Source organism: Ammospiza nelsoni, chromosome 17 (genome assembly GCF_027579445.1).
Source record: "Ammospiza nelsoni isolate bAmmNel1 chromosome 17, bAmmNel1.pri, whole genome shotgun sequence".
NCBI lineage: Eukaryota > Metazoa > Chordata > Aves > Passeriformes > Passerellidae > Ammospiza > Ammospiza nelsoni.
In genome coordinates this window covers 11433727-11459491 of record NC_080649.1, presented here as the reverse complement: position 1 = coordinate 11459491, position 25765 = coordinate 11433727, and the positions used below count along the sequence as shown (strand labels likewise).

At 40.0% G+C, this 25765-nt stretch overlaps 1 long non-coding RNA gene across 1 annotated transcript in view; it reads left to right on the top strand.

Moving 5' to 3' along the window:
- Positions 1 to 24979, top strand: part of LOC132081120 (uncharacterized) — a 120177-nt gene extending 95198 nt beyond the window's left edge. The window contains exons 3-4 of the long non-coding RNA XR_009419639.1: positions 22081 to 22161; positions 23142 to 24979. This is a non-coding gene — a long non-coding RNA (uncharacterized LOC132081120). The remainder of the gene's footprint in view (positions 1 to 22080; positions 22162 to 23141) is intronic.
- Positions 24980 to 25765: the final 786 nt, after the last annotated feature.

Genomic DNA, 25765 nt, shown 5'->3' with positions numbered 1-25765 from the left:
GTGTTTCAGGTGACATAAAAGTATTGACATGGGGACTAAGTGCCTCAATCCTATTGCCCAAAGGAATTGGGTACCTCCCTTCTTCAAAACCCCTGGGATGAGCAGTTTGACTATGAATACAAGGTCTTGAATATAAACTTTGGCAGAACTGTGATGTTAGTGTTCTTCATGGTTTCTTTCCTTGGTTTTTTTTTTTTTTTTTTTTTTTTAACTTAGAGGAAAATTTTTACCTTCCCAACAGCCTGCCTTATGCTGAGAGTCTGAAAATGGCTGTAGAGGTGTAAGGGATGCTGAAGTTTGGCCTTCAGCATTTTCTGTGCTGTAACAAGGTGTAGTGGTTCTGGTCTGTTAATTTGAGATTTTCTGGCTAATATAATGGTGAGTGTGGTTGGTTTAGTGTTGACTAATAATTAGTGTACATATTAGAATGTATTCACTTATATTTTCTTGTGAGGTAGGATTAGGAGAAAGGTAAGGTAGGTTTAAAAGTTTAAAAGAGTATAAAGAAAATTTTATTTAGAGTAATTCAAATAAAGACTAATAAGAATTAAGACAAAACTTTTAGGACACTTTATTTTTCTTGTAACTTTTTTAAATTGACAATGTAAAGAAACAAAACCTTAACCTTTTAGTTAGTTTACTACATTTAAAATAGTCTTTCATTAGTTTATTTAATGAGAGAAGTTTTAGGGTTTTTTTTTGTTAATGTTATGGAGTTACTACACCTGTATCTATATTGTACATCCTGCTGCACTTCATAGGACAGTATCAGAAACTCTTGTGTGTTTGGGGCTGGCACTTTTATAGGAGAAAACATTTTATAGGGAAATGGCCAAATAAAAGGGGGAAATACCTCCACCTGTGAATAAAAAAAAAGTGCTTTGGATACAATGATGTATCATAAACATGGTAGTTCAAAAGGCATTTCAGAGTGATGCCTCAAAGTGCACTGCAAGTTTAAAGATAATGGAAAATGCAGCATGAGAGGAGGGAAAGAGCTAGAAGGAAATGCTGGGAAAAGTTCCACTCAATAGAACTGAAGAAGTCAGGCATCCTGAAGAGGAGTTTTGCTGTCACTGGACTTTTTTCCCCTGCTCTTCGTGTGTAGCACATCCCCTGACAGGCTGCAGATGTAACAACCCTCAGACATGAGTCATCAGCAAGGACAGATCCTCTCGTCCCCAGCACTAAAAATAAAGATCTCTCTCTCTCCCTGAGCCTGAGGAGCAATTCCCTCTCTGGTAGCTCAGCAGCAGAGAACGGAGAGGAACACGCTGAACCCGTGATTTATTCAGGCTGCAGGCCTTGATCCTGACATGACTAACCCGAGTGCAGTAAATGGGCTCCAATAAATGCTGGCATTACAGAAGGCACCGTGTTTTATGACATATAGGATATGGGTCCAGGGGCTCTGAGGGCTGCTACCTTGGGCTACTAGTCCTGGAAATGGAGAGCTCCATCACCAGCATTCACAGTGCTGAAAACTGAGCACCAGAGAGATGCTCAGTTTTTCTGCTGCATGTTAGCAGAAAAAGATGCCTTTCCCTTCTCCTTTATGGTCTGAGGGTTCCTTTTTTAGCATGGCAGTAATTATTTAACCACCCTTCCAGGAAGTAGATTTGAAATCTTTTCAACTTGTGGTGAAAGCAATATCAATACTCTCTGATGTAGGGCAGTGGAGGTGAGGGAGAAATAACTCAGTAGCTTGGCTTAAACCTAACTGAACATATTAGTCATGAAATATTTAAACCATCAATATCACACATTGATGTGCAAAATGTTTAATTATGTATCATTTCAGTTATTATTCATGTTAGATCTTAGACCTTAAGATGTACATACATTTTAAAAATAGCTCAGGAGGTGTATCAGGAGTGTAGAGCAGCATGAGAAATCTGAAGGCTGCCTGTACACTTCTGCCTTGGAAGCATGTGTCAGAATTCCCTTTTTTTTTCCCCTAAATTACCAATTCCTTTTCTAGGGCTCAGTGTGGACCATATTTCCGCCTTTAATAAATGTCTCCAGTAGAACAAGACTATTTCAGAGGAAATGCTTCAAGCTTTAAGCTGAATGCCTCTCCTGTTCTGTGCAGGTCCACGTGCTGTTTCTGTCACTATACCCTAAGTGTGTGTAACAAGCGTCACCCAGTACTGCACTAAGCAGCACAACTCCCATCTGTCACAAAAAAGGGTTTGTTCTCTTGTCCCAACAGCAAAATTGCATGTACAGTGTCATGCCTCACATGCACAGCTCTGCCAGGTGTTTGCTGGGGGAGGCAGGAGCAGAGTGGAGTTTGTTCTCTTTGGTGAGAGCTCTGTTTGGAGCCCTTTGGCCCATGGACACCCATTCCAGGCAGGGCAGCAAGATCCAAGCCTGCCTGGGTACTGGGGAGCTTTCCTGGCTGTCTGCAGGACTGCTCATGTGAATAACAGCCATAAGGAGGGCATGGGCTGTTTGCATTCTGGGTCTGAACACTTGTGTTGTTATATTTTTATCCCAATAATTTCAGAGATGCCGCTGTGAAAAGCGCTCTACTTGTTTGTTTCTGTAGCTACCTGTGGTGCAGCTGCATGCCACTAAAAATTTGCATTGCCAAACCTTCTGCTGGCAGTTCATATGCCAAATGAAGGTAGCAGATGAGCAGCAATGGTGAGGGAAAATCAGAATATTTTTTTCCTAGCAGTTTTTAAAATATTGGAATAAAAAATGTCAGATGTTTTCTCTTTATCACTTGTATGGCAATAAATAAAGAAAGGTGTAAAACAGCCTACTTCTAGGCTGTTGGGCTTGAGATTAGGAATATTTTAAGGGGCAGAATCTGGTCCTGCTGTATTAGCTGCTTTATTCAGTCACTCATATGCAACAGCAGTGGCACACAGTGACTCCTGAAATGAACACTAATGAAGGTGTCTTTTGTTTTCATATAGATTAACACATTACTTTGTTCTCTTCTTCAGTTGGCATTCAGAAAGACTGCTGATGCCTATATCTGCTTTCATCTTTCAATTAGTGATTTGCTTTCTCTTACAATCCAAGTGCTAGTGGAATTAACCTCAGCTAATTATCACTGATGGACTGATCATTCTGTAAGCCTAGAAAGCAAAGCTGTCATATGTTGCCTGAGATTTGCATACGCATTTACCCTGTGATTCAATTGCTCAGTTTTGGAAGTCTATTTTAAGGTTCCATCAGGCTTAACTTCACACAAGTTTCATAGATTTTTCAGATGCAGGAACAGCATCTGTGTAAAATGAGCTTTAGGTGTATTTGGTAGGAGACAAACTGTGAGTTATAAATGCTTATTGGACATGGTTTGAGACTTTGAGTCTGGGTTAATGATTACTTGTCTGATATTGCTATTTTTTGGGGTTTCTTGTTTTTGTTTTTTTTTTCCTGAAGAGACTTAAGAGGAAAATTCAAACTATTAGTGGGACAAATTAGCCTAACTTCACTTTTTGATTTTCTTCTGTGAGGACAGTGAGATCTTGTTTGTGATGTACCTCATGGGGCAAAGTAAATCCTTCTTGCTGATACAGGGCTCAGGTAACTACAGAACTGAAACCACCCATGTAAACAGAGATACCCCATGGGCTGCCTGCAATGCAGATCAGCAAAATAACTTTTGTAGATCCAAGCTGTGTTCTCCTGCACAGAAGGCTTTACTTGCTTGTTCTCACTTGGAAGCATTTGGTAGACTTAACCACATTAAAAACTAGTAGTTTTGAAAAATTTGTGTCTTATCTCTGTAATTTACACCATTTTTTCAGTAAAATGACATTTTATCTGCCCAAGGAAGACCTTTAGCTTCTAAAACATATTCAGAGTGGTTGCACTACATACAAGTTCCCAACTTGTAAAGCTTTTCTGAGTACTGTTGTGGCTCCAATAGATTATGTATTGAACAGCCTTCCCAAAAGCTCCAAAGCTGTCACAATCACAGTTCCATGGAAAATTCTTCATGGAGTTGGGATCCTCCAGGAGCAAACAGGGATTCAGGCCTTGTGAGAGCACTTTCCTTCCCCAGGAGTAAGACAAGTAACAGAAACATGCTACACAAAATAATGCCATTTCCTGTTGCCTTACAGAGAGTTTTGTCTACTGAAGTGAAGTGCAAATATAAAATATTTTTGTGATGAGAGGACTTGTGTGTCCTTGTGCCCTGTTTACTCTAAAGTGCACCAAGGAGAAGAGACTGGCAAGAAAAGCCTGAGAGCTTGACTTGAATTTATGTGTACTTTGTCCTTTTTATTTTTTGCTTTGGCAGTGATAAGAACAAGAAACATTCCATCCCAAAGAGAGATGAAGTAGCACCATGCCAGGCATGGGGCCCACAAGTGTTTCCTAGGTTTTAATTGAAACTGTTCTGGTTTACTTCACTTGGACCAAGATTTCAGCCAATAGGAAAGCTGTGGAATTTAAATCACAAAAATCTGACCCGTAGACTTTGACTAATGCTGGGATTTGGTTTGTTAATACATAGAGCTCCAGCTGGAATGAGGAGGACAGAAAATATAAACTGTGCCAGCCAGGGGCATGTGGTGCATCTTGTGTGCCAGTAAAGGATGTTTGGGGATCTGAAAGCACGAGATGCTGATGTACAGAACAAGAACACAGAAGGTGGAGCATAGCAAGTTGCAATTTCTGCACAGGAAGGGTGGAAGGAGCAGGACAGGCACAACTGGGGCTCTGTCTGTTGTACGCCACCATAAAATCACACCAGCACACAGGTCTATAAAGTTCTCTAAAACAAGTTGTCCTCTTGGTAACAAATGAGTTGCATGACCTTCACAGCTATAAAATGGATGATTTTTCACCCCTAATGCAAAGTCTCAGTGAAATTCCACCCATGGGGACAGTGAGGGCGGAAAAGGAGGGAACATCTTCAATAGTTTTAGGTTTGCTTAGCTGAGAAAAAAAAGACATTCTGAAGCACAATATTCCTTTTTTCAACTGTAAACCAGGCTCCTGTAGCAGGAAAAGCCTGGAACTTTAGCTGCAGCTCTCAAGGCAGGGAGGAGGAGGAGGATGTTTGCTCCCAGCACAGCCCAGCTGACAGCATTCCAAGCGGGCATTTGGGTGTCAGGATGGCACAGAACTCAGCTGAGCCCATCTGCCAGAAGGAAATCTGGGGGGAGGTGGGTGGCAAAGAGCCTCCAGGCTGGTGGGTGTGTTGCTGGTTTGCTGGCAGGAGCCATCCCCTGCAGCAGCATCCTGGCCAAAAGGAGCAGAGCAGGCACCAGAAGGGCAGGGAGCTGGATGGCTGGGACAGGGACATTTCTTTTGTGTCACAAGTGGTCAGTATTTTACCAGCTGAGTTCCATAAATTGGCCCTGGGCTGTCAGTGCTAGTGCCAGCTGTTAAGTTTGTAGCAGCCATAATCTCAGCAGGGACAAACAGGGAAAGATGTATTGACAAATGGAACTGAGCATAATAAACTGCTCATCTTTATGAATGCTGGGATCCAAATGATCAAAACAGATGTACACTTTCCAGATCTTAGCTGCACTGTCAGAATATTCCTGGTTTCCTCTTGCATAGTCATCCATAATGAAAAGAAAACAAGCAGATTTGCCTTTCTCTTGGGTCTGTCTTTATTGCTCACTCAACATTAATTACAGAATATTGTTGGAATAGCAGACTGGCAACACTGGCACCCTGAACAGAGCGTGTCGCTTATTCCTGTCACTTCTGCATGTACCATATAGCTAAAATTATCCTCAGGACTAGCACAGCATCCACATGGTCATGTGGGGAAGCATCATTTTTGTCTATCCCTTTGTAAATTTAAATTAACCCAGAAAAACATGTCCTGTTGAAAGGCATCAAAATGGAAAATGAGTGAAGGCTGCCATTTTCCCATTGAAGCCATAAAAAAAGGGGGTAGGGAGCCAAAGTGGAAGAAATGTTTAATTCAGATCAGTTAACACAAAGATTTCTTCTATTTTCATGTCAAGGGAATTGTAGAGGGAAAAAAAGAAGACACAGTGGAAATATATGCCTTTAAAAATATTTGGACACAAAAATTCTCTCCTGATTTATATGTGATTTGCAGGTTCATCAAAATGACTTTTTTACTTAGTGTTGCCTGAAGTGTTTGGGGTCATTAGGGACTTTTCAGCTTATCAGATAAATCCTATGTATCCTGCCTTGCTGCTTGACTATAGCATTTTTTAAAAGACTTGTCAAGTCAATGGGTTACCACATCCCTAAGGCAGTGCATTTAATAGTTATAAAGTGCTGTCCTTTGCTAAGTGAAATACCGAGTGCCGAGCAGAGTATACAATTCCAGAGCCATAAGCAAAAAGATGAGTTCTCATATATTTCCCATGTACAATAGGCAGCAGAAATTCTGAATATTGCCCATTTCCACTCTGCCCAGGATGATAAGCATATTGCTTATTAAGTATTAATGTTATCAAGCTGATGCATTAAGTTACAAGCAGAAGTAACTCAAAAATCAGAACATCTTGAATCTTAGACTTTCCAGTTAATTAAAAACTGCCCTCATACAACAGCACCATTACCTGGTGGACTTGAGTTGTATTCCAAGGGAATTCAGCCTGTTTGGCTCCAGGCTCCCAGAAAATATTATGGACAAGGACTTCATGCATCCTGTGCTGCCTCGGGCAGCCCTCAGTGAACCACAGAGCTGGCTCCCAATAACGGGGAATTTCCAAAGCCTTAATATCCCTGGATGGAAACTTGCACAATTCTTACCAGCTTCCCTTCTGCCAACCATTAGATAGCAGAGATGAATCTGAGAATCCCTGGATTCTTGTCTTTAGGTGACCAGTATTTAGTTACTGGCCTCAGTGATGCTGACCAGAGCTTTTCCCCCTTTAGTATCCCAGAACCAGGAGCCAAGTAGCAGAGAATCAGGATCTGTGTTCACAAAGGGGATCTTGTTTTTGAATTTCCCTCTGCCCTGTATCCTCTGGTTGTCAATGTGAAAGACATTTAATACTTGAAGTAATTTAAAATACGTTAAATTAGGAATAGCAATTATACTGATCTTTTCTGGGTATCTGCTGGCTCAGTCTAAGAAGTAAAATCATTAAAACTCTTTCCTGCAGCCTGTTGAGAGAAATAATATTTAGTGGGTGTTGAATTTCATATAATTCAGCTCAGTCTTGGAAATTGGCAAACCTTTTATGCTCAATTAGATTTAAAATCTGCTTTCAATACCTCATTCTTCATATAACTGATTTGTAATGGAACTCGGGAATGAATCAGACAGTGACCTCCTCGAGCAGGGATATCTGCTGTCCTTAACGCAGCAAAAGTCTCTGACAGAACCTCCGTCTTTTTGGGTTTAGCTGAGGAGTTTAGAAGAATTTTCTTTTGCCCCAAAACACCACAAATAGCATTAAAGAAGAATAACATAACCACCACGTTGTTCAAGCCGAGTGTGCATGAAGTTACATGGAAATGCCATCAGGCTTTAATGCATTCTCTTAGTAGCAACCTTAGCAAGATAAAGTTAACCATAACATGGATTATGCTAAGGCAGTGCACAGAATGAATATTACTTGTATTTTTGATATCCTGCCAAGTCAGGATATCTTGCTGTGAGGTACAGTGAGTTTTTTGGCTCTACATGGTTTGTTTTTCTCTGCTTTCCTTTACACTTATACTAAAAGTAAATTTCAGATCTGTGGCTTGCTCTGCTTTATTTCACACAATCTTAACATTTTGTTTCATCCCTTTAGCATTAGTGTCTGGCCCCAACTCAGCTAGAGCATTTGTTTTACTTTTAATGACTGTGTGATTAACAGTTCAATTTGTGTCCGTTTTTGGGGAATGTTCTCTTTTATCATCTTATCACCTTTATTTAAGTTTGCCCAAGTCAAAGTCATTGAGCTATCAATAAATTTTAGCTCAAAAAAAAAACAAACAAAAAAAAACCACAAGAACAATTTATAGAGAAAGTATTTGATGGGGGCTTGGGTAGGTTGAGAGATTTGACAGTGTGGGAATTGAGTTTTTGAAAATTGTTCTAACTTTTTAATGCTACTTGATCTTCTCCAGAGGCTGTAAATAACACATGGGATCCTAGGGATCCTATGCATAGAGATTATAAACTTGGCACACCAAGACCAAAAGTAGAAATTACTTCATTCTGAGATAAAGCTTCTCTCAGAAGGTCCAGAACAATTTTAGAAACCTAAGCTTGATTTAGTACAGCTGAACTTTCTAAACCCATCTTCAACTTAAAGCATTTCAAATATATTTATTCTAATAGTATAATATTTATAATTTTCATTATACCATTCAAAAGAAATAGGTCTTATCTTGGAACTTTACAATCTAAATAAACAAGAGAGACAGAAAGGAGGAGGATGTGAACATTATTATCCCTGTTTTGGCAGGTAGGGATGTAAGAGATTGCTTGCTCTGCCCCTCACATGAATGAAGGCCTAAACTCTTATTTTTTAAGATTATTTCAGCTGTCTTGGCAACAAATCTATTTTGGTTTTTTTATACTACCATCAAAACTCTCAGCATATTTAAAACAAATAGTGGCCCAGTACATTTTTATTTTCTTCAGCCATGTAATAATTCACATACAAAGAACTCCAGGAATATTCATGGTTAATACCAGTCTGTTTTCATTGATTCTAATGAGTGTCCACTGCTGATTTTAAGGAAACACAGTTTGGTCAATAAGTGATCTGTTTCAATTTACCACTCCTAAAACCCACTAAAGTTTAATTCATGGACAAATTTACTCACAAGTTTTATAGAATAATCAAATGTCTTTCAGGCATCTGGTTTTCTCCTTATACTTCATTTTTGTTTAATGAAACCTGTCCAGACGCATTCACTTGACCATTTCAGAATTCTGCTTGCCTGAATTTAATATGTGGCATTACTCAGGAATGTGAATCATTACACAGTTATTGCAGTGGCTTTCTGCATGCACAGATTAGCCATCATCTGCTTGGGTATTTTGTTTAGCCTTATTGAGAAGTCTGCACTTCCTCAGTGTCCATTCTGTAAAATGATAAAGTTTCTGTTGCTATTGAGTAATGAGTTTTTAGGGGGTGTTTAGTAGTAATGGGAATATTGCTGGTGGGAAAGTGGGAAACTATAAGGGCAGGAAGAACACAAAATTAATCCAGAGATACTATTTTCTTATTATCCATGGTCAACTAAAGCATTTTTCAAGAAGCCTCAGGAGCATTGCATACAAAGAAAAATTATACTTGAAAAATATGATGGAATTTGAACCTTCATTCTTTTGGATCCCATGGACCTCTCCTTTTCCCTAGATGAGGTACTCTGGCAATTTCAGAGGCCAGACTTGATTTGTGGAGCCACTTGTTTTCCAGTGGGCCACAACCTCAAACCATACACTGACAGAAGTCTGTTTCCTGTGGAATTCTGCCTTGGTGCTGAACTGTGGTTTGGGGTAAGCTCTGCCTGAAGCTGCAGATTTTTCCAGAGTCAGTGAAGCATGGACATACTCTGGATATGTTCTCCCTGCTCGGTCTCCAAATTTCCTAAAGTTAGAAGCATAAGGGCTGTAGGAATGCCTGTGTCTTTGGGAAACAGAGCAATATCATCCTGCATGACGTGTCAGGGAATGGGTGGGTGAGCTTGTGTTTCTGGGGTGATAAAAACCCTGTGGTGCAGACTGTGTAAGGCAGGTGAAGAAATCCTCACCCCTTTGGCTGCTTCAGTTCAAGAGCAGATCAAATCCTGGAGATCCTCTCCCCTCACCTCCAGCACTGGGAATCAAGCACACAGAATTGCTGGAGTGTTCTCTGTGCAGCCCAGTGCTTCCACTGACTTTTTTTAATCTGCACAGTGATGAGCTCTTATTAATGCTCATCAATTTCAGCTGTTTCATTTTTCATTAGGATTTTTTTTTAAGTGACAGTTTAATATACTGCAACTTAAAACAGTAATCCTAAAAATCCAGCAGAGCAGCTCAGAGGAAGGAATTGCCTGAAGAAACATATTCATTGCAGAAGTTGTATTTTGGATACGAGGCTGACATACCTTTCTCCTCCTGTTCCTGTGTGCTGCCACTGTAACAAGGAGCTACCCTGGGAGGAGGGCCAGGAAATCCAGGCTTTGGGGTACAACCTAAACATGAGAGAGAGGAGGAGGAAAAGCTGCACACTAAGCAGGCACAGATGGCACAGCTCTGTGGGACAGCAGGGCTTGTTGGAGGCAGTGTTAAGTAGACAGTTTGGGAACTGGCTGTGAGTTTTAGCAGCTGATTCAATCAAGCCACCTGCGCATAGCCTGCTTCCACCTTGTTTTGCCTACTGCAAATTGAGAGGTATGGTGCTTTCTCTGCGAGCTTTTATTTCAAATATCTGTGCACAGCTGCTGCTGCTGCCCAAGTCCATAGGACACACATATGTGTAAAATGCATGATTAAGGGTATCAGCAACATAAAGGCCTTAATTTGCCTCCTTTTTCACTCCAGCTTCTGCTCTGATCCCAAGATTCTGTTTTTAATACACCGACATTAAGAGGTTCCAGAGAAAGGGGATAAAAAATTCTAGGTCTTTAGGAATCATAAAAAAAAATTTAGGATTATGTTGGTTTTGGTTTGGGAATATTAGAGACTAGTAATCTACATGTATGAATGGCATGAATGATCATGAAACTGTAAAATGTTTTAGAAAAGGTCAGTGCATTTTGTTACCTCTGAGTGTGTTGCTGAGTTTCAGAAACAAGGAGAAAATAACAGCCTGTGTAAACTAAGCTCTTCTCTAGTAATGTGGATAAAAATTTGGCTGCTTCTCTCTTTTTAAGCTCCCAGGTGGATTTTATTTCTTATAGAGGGGTGCAGAGGATTAAAGGTTTATTTCTGAGAAGCTACAATTGGCTTTTGGGGCACTTAGTATGCTCCAGAGACATTAATATCTAAACCATTCAGGGATAATTGCATTAGTTGTCTTTTCTCCCAACTAAATTATTTGAGTACATTAACAGTCAATTTTGTGTTGACAGGGCATGAATTTCTACTGATGGGAATAGAAAGCTTTGTAATATCTCAAGCAAAACATCAGTCTAAACTTTCATTACTAAAAGAATATCATTGGAGCAGGGACTTTGCAGATTTTATATTGCAGATGGGAGAGAGAGATCTCATTTGAACAGTAATGGGAAGCAGTGGATTTAGCAGTAGATAAACCATGTTTCTTGCTGGAAATGTTTCTTTCAACCCAATAAAGCTTCTGTTCACAAGCCACTCCTTCAAATTAGATGGTTAATTTTTAATGCATGTAGCAATTACTGATGTGACAGATAGCAGACCTGATCTTGCTCCCATCCAGCTCTGTGGGAGTTCAGACATTGATATCACATGGGGAGACTACAAATGCAGCTAACAAGGCATGATGAATGTCACCTACATGTGCTTCCACCTCCATATAGGAATGCCAGTAATATGTACCTTGTGGCTTTCAGCACTAGAAGGTCAATCTGAGCTCATCTAAAAAGTTTAAGAATTGGTGAATATGTCTGATGTAGTAATTCCCTGTTTCTTATCCAACTGAATTGGAAAATTTCATTTAATTCACTTTTTGTTTGAATACAACAGCAGGCAGCATACAGCCCAAACTAGAGCTGGATCCCATCTTCCTGCTGCCTATGTTCTTGTTCAGTTCTGAGTTTTTCAATCCTCCCTCTCTTTGACCACATTATTTCTTCTTCCTTGAATATCATTCTTTCTGAATTTCCATTTCTTTGTGGCTTCCTTTTGCTGCATCTTCAGATGCCAGGGGCAGCTCTCTGGCCTGTAATCTACATCCACATTTTGGAATGCAGACAGTGCCTCCTTTTGTTCTTTACTACAAGCAGTTACTCAATGGCCACCACTTTCCCTCTCTGATGTCCACAAGATCAGCCTTTCCTGACCTTACAGACACAAATAATGCAATTTACCTGCCAACAAAGTGAACTATTTTGAGAGCTGTTATTTTCCATGCAGAGCAGCTGATTCCAAAATCTTAAAGACATAAAAATATATGAGTAGCTCATAAGTTTTGCCCGAGCCTCCCCACACACATCCAGAAGAGATGTAGCCAAAATAGTGTAGCTTTATCTTTGTTTCTATTTTGTCAAAGTAGGGGGGCAGAGAGAAAGATGATAAGGTAGGAGCCACATTTGATTCTTAGATTAAAATTTGGCGTAGAAAGGTATACATTCAGTGTTGCCACAACTCTGAGAGATTTACTGCTATGAACCTGCTGAGACTGTTTAAATTCAGCTAGCATTAAATTTTACCTGTTATTTAAATACTGCTGCACTAAAAAGTCAAAGTAGTCACTCTCCCTTTTGTTCAGGGGTCTTTGCTAATATGAGATAAGAGACAAGAATTAAGGAATGTCACAATAGCAGTTGACATTCTTTGTCTGGAGCAACAATTTTGTGCAATAAGAATGAAAAATTGTTATATAATTAAAACTATATCTTCTTGCACTAGGAAACATAATCAATGTTGTATATAATTTGGCAAATTCCTGTTTGGGAGCATTAAGGATGATTCATCCCCAACTGAGCTAATTGTTTGCACTCCCTCAGAGTCAATGAAGAAAAGACACTGCTACCTACATCCCATTGGCAAGGACTTTTCCAAAGAGCAGTGTTTGCAAAGCTGGTAACATGGCCAGTTCCCAGCCCCTGAATATTTATTGCACTGCAAAACCTTGCTGCAAGTCTTGCTGGATGTGATTAACAAATGTGAAAAGGTTTGTTCTCTTAATAGCTGTAATATTTTTATAAACTGGGATTATAGGGTTTGCAGTGTCTGATATTGGCTGGGCTGTGTCAATGGGGTTTAATTGTGATTGTGCTCAGATTTTAGTGGAATGCAGATAAAACCAGCAGCCAATGGATGAGCAACACACTGTCAGCTGCTGCTCTACACAGGGGAGTAACTCGAGCTCTCCCACTGAAGGGGCATTTGCCATGAAAGGTGTTAGAGGGAGTGACATTGGTTCATGGGGAGAACCTCGCTGAGTTTTGGAAATATCACTGAGTTTTGCCTGCCAGGGAATCTGTCCCTGTTCTGCAGGTGTGGATATAGGGGTGGCTGCAGCCCTTTGCTTCTGAATAACTTAAAGGTTGTTCTAAACCCTAAATCTGAATTCAGATCTGGATGTGACTCACTGAAGGGTAATCTGAGCTGAATTTTGTTGTGGGTCTCCTCCAACACTTGGAAATCAATGATAGAAATTAGGGAACTGTTCCTCTTTAAGAGCCAGATCTCACACCCCAGGTAGGGGCTTTTATAATAAAAGGTAGGACCATGTTGTGGCAGCTCTTTTTAAGCATTAGTCACCATTGAATTCACTGTGAAATTCTGCATAAAACATGATAGCATGCTGTGGCATACAGCAATTGCTGTGATGGGATAGAAGAGTATGGAGAAAACATATTAGAAATGCAGTGGGTAAATGAAGTTGACATGCCACATGGGATATTTTGAACTACATTTCACATTTCAGAGGAGAAAAATCAATGTAAAGGGAAAAGAACTTTTAAAAATGAGTATCAGGCTGATCACTCTTGGAACTTCTTTTTGGTCTCTAACTCCAGCTTATAGTGAGGGAGAATTTTTCTGTCTGCAATGTATTCTGCTTTTTTAGAGTGAAAGAACAGCTGTTGAGCAAAAAAGTCTGCCTTTGGCAATATCTGTTAATTGATGTGTTTCCTCAAAAAAAAACCACCCACAACAAAACAAGGGGAAAAAAAAAACAATAAAAAAAGGAAGGGAAGTACTGCAAGGTGTTTAATTTCTAAATATGTTAGGTGACCTAAGTGTGTTTAAAAGTATTTAAGAGAACAGTTTTATTGCCTTTGTTTGTCAGAGGCGTGATCCCCTTTGTGCTGGCTTTAGGAGTGGGATGAAATGGGTGAGAGCAGCCCTGGGGGCTCTGCTGTGTCTGAGCAGCAGCCTGGTCCCTGGGAGGGACCTGCAGAGCCCTTCCTCTCTCTGGGAAACCAGCTGGCAGCACCCAGGAGCGGATGGATGGAGCTGCTGTGGGTGGGCAGAGCCACAGGAAGGGAAACCAGCGTTAACTGAGCATCTGATTGTCCAGTTGTCCCCACTGATGCTGGTAAAAGCTGTTTGCTGTGCAGGGGAGTTCAACACACTGGAAATGGATGCTTGCCTCAGTCATTGTATTTACCCTCCAGCCAGTGCAAAATTGTTCTCTCTATATTCTGTTTTCCACTAATTTGCTTTGTCCAATTTCCACTGACCCAAATAACCAGGCTTTCATTTTCCTCTATTTTTCAATCCAGTTGTGCTGAATCTTAGCAGCTGTTTCCCATACCTGATCTGAATTTCCTTTTTTCCTAGTTTTATTGAATAAAAAGGGAAAGGGGAGCAAGGGGGAAAGGAGAGATGGAGAAACCTGATTATATTTTTTCAGCCTTTTTATCTTCCTGATTTTTGCCTGGAAATTAAGAATAGCTATCTTTACTGTGATGTTGCCTCAGTGCTAATTTTGCATCCCCTAAGACACTTGGGAAACAAGATGAAATGAGCTGGTTTTGTTGCCCTTCTGACTGCAGCCAGGCAGCAGGCTGGGTCTTGCATGCAGCAGCAAAGCTCCTGCAGACCTTAATCAGGAAAAGGAAGAAGCAGGAAAGCTGTTCTTCTGAAATTCCCATTGCAATATTGCTGATAGAAGTTGTTCAGATAAGCTCCAGATAACCATCCACGCTTATAAGTGCTCACCTGCACCATCTCCAGCTGGGTTTGAGGTTCAGTCACCACTAATGAAAAGATGTGATTGAAAAAAAAAGAAGATATGAAATGCCCTCTCCTCTAAACCAGGAGCTATCACTCCCTGTAACAAAACATTGCAGATAACACTGCTGGCCACTCTTCTCCAGCCTTTGCCTCAGCTTTTTTACTGATTCTGCTCTTAAAAAGGAAAGTAATTAATTTTTGTCATTACTTAGCAATAATTATTCATTTATGTCTTGGCAAAAAAAGGATCACGAAATTCCACTATGATGGAAGAAGTTCAAGGCTTTACAATGTGCCATGAAATCTCATGCAGAAATTATGTCCTGTGAAATGTTTGGCCATGGAAAGTTCAAGTGTCACCCGGCTGTAATTATAGCCTTGGTTTCTGAGAGGTTTATAATTCAGCAGCAGAGATGGTGCCAGCATGAACTCAGCCTGCTATGCTGAGTATGATTCTAAATATTTTTCTTCCAAGTTTGTTCCTGAGGATGTTTGGGAGCTTTTCTGCTTGCTTTTTTTTTAATGTCAGCTACTTTGCTTTATTGTTTGGTGTCTTAAAAAGTCCTGTATAGAAAATTGTAGGTATTTTAATCTGGTCTGTATCACACCTCCAGGAAACTAAAAAATGGTTTAGTGTCTTTTAGCCGCCTTTTTTACATTTGGTCCCATGGTATAAATGCAGATTTCTGGCTGCTTCCATAAAATGAAAACTGCAGTTCTTGTCCTGCTTGTGGGTTATGCTGCAGGCTGAGTTTCCCATAGCACTCTTCCCTGCAGGCTACTGCATTTCCTTCCCTGGAGGTTGGGGATTTGCTACAAAAAGGACTCCCCCAACTCTCTAACGAGGAGGAATGCACCCTCCAAAACCTGCCTGGAGTCTTTAGCCATGAAGGGACTGCAGAAGTCTGGAGGTTTGGATGAGAAGTTAGTTATTGCCATCTTCATCCCTCCATTGGATTTAGCTGCTGGAAGAGCCACGCTGCACACCAGTGTGATGGGAAACTGAAATTCTGTCCTTCTGCGCTCTAAAGCACTGGACACTGAGCAGCTGGGATGGAAATTCATGAAAACCTTTCTTCCTAATGAGATACCATGGAAAGCCACGTGGGAATCCTCTAAAAGTTCTGGATTAATATCTAAACTGTTAATTATTGAGTGTAAATGATAGCTGTGAGTGAGAATGTCTGCTGTGTTCAGTGGTGGGGTTTTGGTCCTATTTCCTGGTTTTTTACATTCTGACAGAGATGTTGCGTGGAAGTGCAAAGGTTTTGTGCAGCTTTTGTCTTCTCCTCTTAAGCTGCTTCTCCTTGGAACAGTTCTGAGCTCAGTATGAGGTTGGAGGCTGCTCTCAGTGGTGTTTGGATTTATTGGATCCTTAAAGATTGCTCTGAGAGAAGAGAACAAGCAGATTGCAGCAGATCCGTAGGGGAACCAGTTACACAGGCAGCAGATTTGTGGACTACTGAGTTTGTAAACTCCTCCAGGCTCTTTGTTAAAGTGATCTGGGGGAAAATTTTTCTCTATTTCTGATTTTTCTAATATTTTGGCCACTAGTACCAGCATTCAACAACCAAAATCTATATTGCATCTGTATGTTTACTGGTGTTTGTTTTAATGTTTGACTGTAAACTTTTTTGAATATCATTACTTTCTAGAACAAATCTGGGCTGCAGAGCTTCAGAATGATTCCAAGTACAATACAATTTATATACCAAGTACTGTAAATATTTAGACTTTACCCACCCAAGCGAGAAGAGCAGAAACAAATTATCAGCAGACATTTTAGGTACATTCTAACCTCCAGCACTCAGTTTTGGGAATGCAATATTTCAAGAATTTGTTGATTGGTTAATGCAGAGAGACATACATTAGATTAATGTCACAGCTTGTGTTCAGAAATACACATCACAAAAAATAACTACAAGTGTTTCTTCAGACTCCTGTATTCTCGTGCCAAAAAGAGATTATGGACGTGGATCTGGGCAGGAAATGGCATCTCATCCTGTGAAAAATGTCATACTTTACAAATGTTCTCACACTGTTCCAGTGTAAACCCTTGAACTTCAGTTTTCTGTGTCTCAAAAAAGAGCCAAATCACCAGATATCACCTCTTCTTGAGGAGCTGGATGTTTAGGAGACAAGCCTAGCTTCACAGAAAATTCTAAGCTTTGTTATGGAATGACCTGGTCATTTCCAAAGCAACACAAAATCAAAATCTGTATTTGAGGCAAACGTACTGGTTTCCCCAGAGAAAAGCAGTAATTATTTTTAACTTGAGGAGAATGTTTTTTAATTTCTGTAAGTTTGTTCACATAAGAAGCCCAGTCCAATGGCAAACCATTGAAACAACAAAAAAACACTCTTGGTTTTCAAAGGAAAAGCAGCAGCACCTTTAACACTGGATAATGAACATATACAGAAAATTCCAAGGTGTGCTTTGAGAGGAGAGGAGCAGATAGATGAAAATTCATGTTAAAGCTCAGATGCTGCTGTATCTGTGCATGATCAGTGGCACAGGGACAGAAATTTACCCTCACTTTTGGAAGCCTGGTGATGAAAGCTGATGTCCAGGAGGAGAATCCAGCAGGAATTCTCCCTGTGACTCAGCAGCTGTGGCCTCAAGCAAAAGAAACTGGAGGAGGTGCCCAAGGTGCTGTTACAAGAAAGAAGGGATGAATGGCCTCTCTCTCTGGCACTAGAAAATCTGACGTGATGCAGAGTAAAGGAATTAAGGCAATGAGGAAAATAACCCAGCAGAACAGTTCAGGGTCTGTTCCAGGAAAGAAGGATTTGCACCAAATAATGCTGATAACAAAAATCAATTAATCTGAACTGGCTATCAGTAATTTTAGATTGGAGATTAGCAGAGGTTTCCTAATCATAAGGATGGTTTTGGAAGAGCTTTCAGTCAGGGACCATAGCAGTGGAGCAGAACCTCTGCTTTTGGCAATAAAATGTGTTGTGCATTGGCTTGGCAATTTTCTCAAGCCAGTTTTTGCTTCAGCTGTGTCCAGTGGGACTTATTGTTAAAGTGCAGTTCAGATCTGATTCTTTTCCTTTTTGCTCTGAAGAATCAATGTAAGTATTTAAGTTTAGTGAATAGCTTTACATAGAATCAAGTAGTTTTAAAATGAGATTTGCTTCACTATCTGATTTACAGCTCTTCTACTTATGTGAGGTGCTAGCAATATTGCAGGTAATACTCCTTCTAAAAAAGATTAGTGGAGCTTTAATTACAAGTGAAGAATGCATACCTGAAAATATTCACTGAATTTTATTTCACTTCTATTGTTACATCTTCATTATTGCTGACCAAGAGGTACCCATTGAATACAAACTGCCATGATCAGCATAAAAATGAACTGAAGACTTTCATGCACTGTGTTATTAATGGAAGTTAAGAGTAAGATTGCAACTAAAATAGACCTCCTGAAAACTTCATTAGTTCTTTAATTTGTCTGGGAAATAAATTATCTGATTTAACATGTATAGTAAAAATAGATCTGGAAATACCCCAAATAATTTGCAAGAATATTTGATTAAAAATGTACTGCCTAAGATTTTTAGTGGAGGAGCAGAACTGGAAACGGTTCTACACCATGTGTTTTATTAAAAATCTTGCATTTTTCAACATGAATGTAGCAGTTTATGAGCATACAGTGAAATGTGTGGGAGGACATACAAAGTTTTTCATGACACTTAGCCCAGTCCTGGGCACTGGTCCAGTTTCCAGTATAAGTTACAACCATCCTAATATAAATTATAAATCATCTCTTAAAATCTTCAGAGCTCCCCTGGCATCTGCAAGTCTGTTGGACACCGGGACACATTTCCCCCTTGCCCACGTTCCTGCAGTGGATCCTTTCTGGGCTGCTGCAGCTGTTGCAGGGGATTTTTTCCCCATCAGAAAATTCAAAAGTAGGAATTAATCATCAGAAAGTTGAGTTGCTTTGATAACTCTCTTCAACTTAAAAGATGCACACACAGATGTGTGTCAGCCTGGCCTAGTGCCAGTTCATCACTCACTGAGGGAGACAGCAGTTCTGTAAAAACATGAAACAAACAAAAAAAATTCATCTCACAGTATCTGCTACCTGAATAGAAGAATTCCCAGATGTTTACGATAGAAGGCTTTGGAAAAAAACCTGATATTTTAATGGCAATAGCAGTCAGTCCAAACTGGCTTCACATTCTTCTTCTGTAGCATGTGGAAATTTATTCTGTCCCTTGATTAAGTTCCTTGACAAGAATGAGTACAGCCTATAGGGTCTAAGATACCCTCAGTGGTAAAGCAACCAAGCTGAAAGGTTAAAAGAGAGATGCAATTGCAATATTCCTATATTTTGTTCTGGACTGTGGTTGTCTCTGTAGGAAACTCCCAAATATGCACTGGTAATTATAATTCATAATAGCCAGAATGAATTTTTGGGAGCTGCATGATCAACCAGAAGTTAACTGGTACTAGGAAAGCAACATCCCATGCAGCTGTTGTTGTATTCTGAGAAGAACCTCAACATCCCACTCCATCAGCTGGTGCCTTTTGGGGAGAGCACCACCAGAAGACAGTCAGTCAGAAATGGGCAAGTTGTATCTTGAGTTTTTAGGAGCAGGTAAATTTCTACAAGAACAAGTTTGAAGTTATCCTGTAAAAACCATCCTGGCTCTTCTCTAATGCCCAGATCTGGATGATTATTTCATCCAGAGTCCTTTTAAATAAAGGTCAAATGATACATTTTGCACATTCTTTAGTTTGTCAGAATTCATTGCCATTTTTTTTCTTTCCCCTCAATTTTGCCAACGATCCAAGCTCGGTCATTTTTCACATTAAGAGAAGAAAGAGGTGAGGGACTGAATCTATTCGACAATATTAATGTTTGTCCCATGGGATGGCTTTTATATTATAAAGTGGATATTGACTCTCATGGAGGTGAATATTAAGGTTTATCAACCCTTGAGGTATGTATTGACCAAGAAAAACTAGAGGTCACTGAAACATCAAGAGTAAATAAATCTTAATGCTGTCAAAATGGAAAATCAATATGCATATTTTTCCACTTATTTTGAATGTCATTGAACTATCTGGAGATATCTCAATTGTGTACCTGAACTTCAAGATAATGGTCTTTTTATTAGTGTGAGTAATAGAAGTCACCTAAAGACAAGTCAGAGGTTGGGCAGGGGTTCAAGTAAAACACTGCCTACTGTTTTTCCTTTCTGAATAAGACAGGACAAGGGTTCAAAATATGTAAATTTTTATTTAACCTACATTAAAGGAAGATACTCATCTGTGCTGATTTCCAAGCCAAAACTAAACTCTTTTCCAGGGCTAATTCACTGTTTGTCAGAAACCTCGTTCGCACCACACCTTGTAGTGAAAAAAGCTGCATTGTGCCATTGAATTGGCCTGGCTCTTCTTCAGATGAATAAAATCTGAAGTATGCTTCTGAGATGGAGCTGTGATTTTGGAGTCCTAGACAGCAAGGCATTGTTATAGACTTTCCTAGAAATAGCTTTTCTATTGTTGCAGTCTAAGGTAATATAAGGTGCTTTATGGTTTTGTGTATGGATGTGGCAGGACTCTATTGAAAAGCCATTGGCAACATTGGCATTCCTTCAGAATCCTGAGCAAACAGGAAGATGGTTTCAGTTCTTGCTATGCAACCAAGTTCCAAGTTGTAAATTATAATCCAAACTGAAAAGAAAATGCAGCTGTATAAGGAGACAAATAGATGCAGAAACGCAATGGTTTATCTTAAATAGCAAAATATTTACTGCTTATTTAAAGGCCAGTGAGTCAAAGAGGATGAGCCAAATAAATCCATTTAACATGCTTTTAAGCTCACGTGTGAGTAATTGGGTGAGGGAGAAAAAGGGATCAGGGAAGGGGAAAGATGACCCTAACTAAAAATTGAGCTTTGATAGTTTAAAAGGTTAACTAGAAAAAAAGCAGCTGCTTCAGGTAACGGTGTATAGGTTCATGATTGAGGATTTCAGGCTGATGGTAAACCATGCTGACAGGAATTGAAGGTTAGCTGCACACGGCTGACAGGGGATTTAGGCTTGGCCAAGAATTAAAAGAAAATTGGAAGAGGGGGAGAGACTTTAAAAAGATTGTTTACTTGGTTATTTTGAATGAAAGCATAGAACTTAGCTCATGAAATGAGCTGGCATTTTCCCATCACACAACTTCTAATAATATGGTTTTGTTTCCAGCTGGTTTTGCTTATAAGTGCCTACAATTTTAGAGGCATATTCTAGGAAAATATCTCAAGGTCAGGAGACTCGAAGACTGCCTGTGCTTTTGCAAACACCTATGCACATGCTGCACTTTCTGGCTGTGGATTGTGCCAGCCAGAGTTCTCCATCCTCTGCCTGAATCTCAGTGACCTTGTTGCAACAGTGTGCTCGAGAGAAGGAGCTGCTGAAGTGAAGTCTGTGTGCAAAACATCTGGAGTGTTTGCTGCTTGGTACCCGAGGCTAAAAGTTCACTGAAAGTAAAAAATGAGCAGGTCTGACCTTAATTTGGAGCCCAATGAATCAAAAGCAGCCTTCAATCAGGCCCATGGCACTGAAGGATTATTTGCACCTCTGCGGTCGGAGCTCTGGGGCTGCTCCAAGGCAGGCATGGCTGGCCTTGCAGCTCAGGCAGTTGCCTCTTGCTTCCTTGTGACAGCACTGCTGCTTCTCTGACCATGCAATAGATGCTCAGAGAGCTAAAAAGGTGATTAATAAGTGTAGTATAACCAGGGAATTGTTATCTGCTGGCAGGGTCCCGTCCTCACCCAAAGACGGGAAATCATGACCAGGAGAAGCCTTAAGGCTGCACGCACCCTCTGGGAAGGGCCCCCAAGGCACAGATGGAGTCACGTTAGTCAGGCATGCACCTGAGCTCTGCTGCCAAAGGCTGGTCCCAGCACACCCTCATGCTCAGCCCTTCGTGCCCTCAGCAGCAGGGAGCCTACCCAGCTCCCTGGCCGCTGGCAGCAAAAAGGGATTGGGAACAAGCAAGAGGACTGACAGAGAAGAGGGGAATCATTGCTTTTGTCATGGTGGGTTTAAATGGAAGTGCACAGGGGTTCTGGGTCCCTAGGTGACAAGTAAGGAGCATTCCATTGTGCTGCTGCACACATTTGGCTCTACTGGAGCAGCAGCTCCTTGACAGCGTGCCATGGAGTGACCCACCTGCTCACACTGATGCTGAAGTAAGGAACAGAACTCCCAGCCCCAGCTCCTACTCCTCTCTCTAAGCCATGCTAGATACTTTCAACTAAGAACCACCTATCCAATTATTTGCACAGTTTAAATGCAAACCAAACCTCTTTTCCCTACTGTGTATATTTTTTTTCCAATTACAGCCTTCTGCTACAAAGAACAAGCCACGTCTCCCTAGACTTGAGAAGAATCTTTTGAATTGGGAGAACTTCTTTTAAAGCCAAGTAATAAGTTTGTCAATCACTTCTTTATTATCAGTCACTCTCTGATGAACAACGTTCAGACTTTAATATCAGCAAAGAGATGAACTGAGGAATGAATGCTCAAGTAATAACCTGGAGGAGTTTTTATGGCCTGCCTCTGTTTCTGAAGTGTTTACACAATGGCCTAATTTAACATCAGTGAATGCAACAAATTCCCTTTGGCAACTGCAGCATATGGGAATTACTTTTTATGCTTTTCTAGAAGTGCACAAAACTCCCATTAGCATCATATGTTATATATTGGGGGGGTGGAGGGAGAAGCCCCTTCATCTGTGTTGGGCTTAGGGCGTGTTTTTTGTTGATAGTTTTTGTTTGGGTTTTGTAGGGCAGTCCTACCGGCTTCTAGAATAATTCAGATGGGTAACTATATTGAAACAAATGTCATGGCTTCATTACTACACTGCAACAGTTGCTACAGGAAAATACTCCTTCTAAAATTTGTACTTAGTTATTTTTGCAGTTCAGGATCTCAAGCACTTTCTTAGCAGCTGATTAAAATATTCTTTTGTGGTAACATCTATCAAGGTTTAAAATACGGCTCTCTTGTGCAGTTCAAGTACAGAGCCTGAAATATCTGCATAATTAAGCAGGACCTCCAGAGAGCCTTGGAGGTGTTCCGGTTTTGTTTTGTTGAACTAGATACAAGAAGCAGTTTCTTTCTACTTAGTTCAAAAGTTGGCCTAATACAATTTAAGAAATCCCTTGGTTCCTTGGATTGCATCTCACTGGATTTTTCCATAGGTTATATTATGATAGGTGGGGGATTTTTGATTTGAATATGTAACAAGACAATGAGGGGCATAAATGTGGATCAGTATTCTTGACAATTTTGGTTGTTTTTAATTTTGATCTAACCTGTGTGAGACTACGACAGTATTTTTTGATTACCTGAAGTATTTTTGAAAAAATGAAGGGTAAAAATTTTTATTTTTTTTAAACAGGATGATGCAAGATATAAAGCATACTTTCCTTGATTTTCAAAACCTGGATTCAAAAGACTGGCATTGGTGTTCAGGGGCCTGTGGCCCGGAGTGGCCTGCTGGCTCCTGAAATTCTGCCTTGCGCAGGGTGCCTCCCCGACCCAAGCTGGCACCGGTGCCAACTTGGGCTGGTTTGACAGTGCCCAGTGGCTCCTGCAATCTGCCATCAGAAACCTGGCATGGTGAGCTTTGGTTTCCCAGGGAAAAGGGCCAGTGTTGGTGCTCAGGAGCCTGTGGCCCGGAGTAGCCACTGGCTCCTGAAATTCCGCCTTGCGCAGGATGCCTCCCCGACCCAAGCTGGCACCATGCCAATTTGGGCTGGTTTGACAGTGCCCAGTGGCTCCTGCAATCTGACACAGGCAGGAAAACATCTCCAATGCCCCCACATTTACTGTAAGTTCTGAGCTGAAATGAGTTTGACCCTGGTAGAGGCAACTGCTCTTTGATATCAATACATATCTAGCATGCTTCATGTTTCTATTTAGTCTGCTTATTCTCAGTTAAGAGACTATCAGAAATTCTTTAATGACCTGAGACCGTCTGCATGGACATTGGCAAAATAATTTTGCAAAAAGGGTGTTAAGCTGATGACAGGATGACAACACTGGGTTTTCATACTACCCATTTCATCTGTGTGTTTAGTACCTTCTGAAACTGCTTTCAAAGCTTTCATGGAAACATGCACAGCAAGCATTCCTGTATTTCTTTTAGAAATGAGGATCCTGATATAGAAAATGCAACTCCCGAGGAGGTTTAGTGACAGAAACATTAGAGATTTGAAGACAGAGTCCAGGAGCATCACAAATTTGAATTGTGAAAAGCAGCTATCTTTGCTGTCATGGGTCTTTCACAGGAATCATTTAAAAAATGAGATTCTGTTCATGGGAATTAAAGATCCGTAGAGTTTTCCAAAGGACCAGGAGCAGAGCATCACATTCTCTGGCCAGGATTTTCTCTTCATTAACTACTTGGCATTGTGCTAAACATCCAGAGGTCGAATTCAGCCTTGCAGAATCTGGGCAGTTGTTATTGCCTATTTAACTGTAGCACAATTTGAAGCTCACAAATCTTGTGGCTTTTTTTTTCTCCTTAATTTCTTTCATAATGTATTCAAATTAGAGGGCAATTATTTTCTTTTGAACTGTATACAAGTTAATGTTGAGGGTGTGGGTTGACCTCTTGTCCAAAACCAGTAATTGTCTTCATGTGCAATCAAATTGTGAGTATGCAGACGAAGGGCTCATGCAGTAGTTAACATGATTCTGGCTTTATGGACAATTTTGTAAGCCTTTTCCAGACTGTATTTTTAATGTGCCTTTAGCAATGCAAGTCGGATCAAAGGGAATAATTTGTGCCTGTTTCTAAATGGTTGGCAAGAATTTTAACAGATATTTTGAGTAATAATTAATTAGGGATATGGTATGATAATTACTACAGAAACATAGGTCTTTTATTTAAATAGGATGATAATCATTGCTACAGTGAAAGACTTGTTTGGATTATTCAGAGAATCTCATTTCTCAAATACAAATTTGTTTTATGGAATTAAAAAAAGTAACAAATGATTTTGAAACCTTCCATTGTCAGAGCATTTCATTTTAGTGCTTAGTTTTTGTAATCATATCTTTTTATTTCTGAGTTTCTCATTTGTTTCCCATGTTCCCATGGGGAATACGTATCCAATTTTCTACTTTTAGCCCTCATAATAACTCCAGTACTTGTTTGGTGTTGTTTCAATGACTCTGTTTAGATCTCAAGCAAAAAACAAGTTCATAATAGAGTTTCTTTTCCAAGAACAGATCATGTAACTGAAATTTTCAATTTCTTTTTCTATACTTGAAGCTCAGTATCAAGTCTAAATCTAGTTATTAGTCTAAACATTTTTGGTGCGTTACAGTGGTACATTATGTGCATTTCCCTACTGAAAATAAGGCATTCTTATAAAAATTATTTACTATAACATCCTTATAATAATGTATATTATATACAATATTATAATAATGCATATTATGTAAATAATAATATATAATCATAAGAGATTTCAGCTTCATTATATATTTATTTTAAGGCTCTTAAACTACCAGCTAGGACCAAGCTAGAAAACACCTTGGTAGGGCCATTTTTGCTGGAGTTTGCCTTTCTAGCAGAGCTAAAATGGTAGCTATCAAAGGTGCTGAAATTCTCAATCTGCTAAAAACTAGGACAAGGAAAATGCTGACAGTGTTAAACCATCCTCCTTGATACCATGTAATACTTAGACTTGAATTTTGAGGTTGTAATCTCTTTAGAGCTGTGGACTGCTTTGGAAGATGTGGGAAATGGCAAAGAAGAAACTGTTAATGTTAAATGATCCTCTGAGTACAGTTGTACCTTCTTGCTCCAGTGCTTATTCTTCCCCTGCAAGTGAAGTTTTAAAGAGTTTCATCACTGCACTGCCACACCTGCACTCCTGAGCAGCTTGAGGGCCAAGGCATTGCCCAGAATCAATAAATTCATAAATCAATAAATGCATCTCATTGTTTCTTGCACTGGAATTGGCCAATGGGGAACATCCTCAGTGGAGCTTTCCCTTTGACAATTTTGGG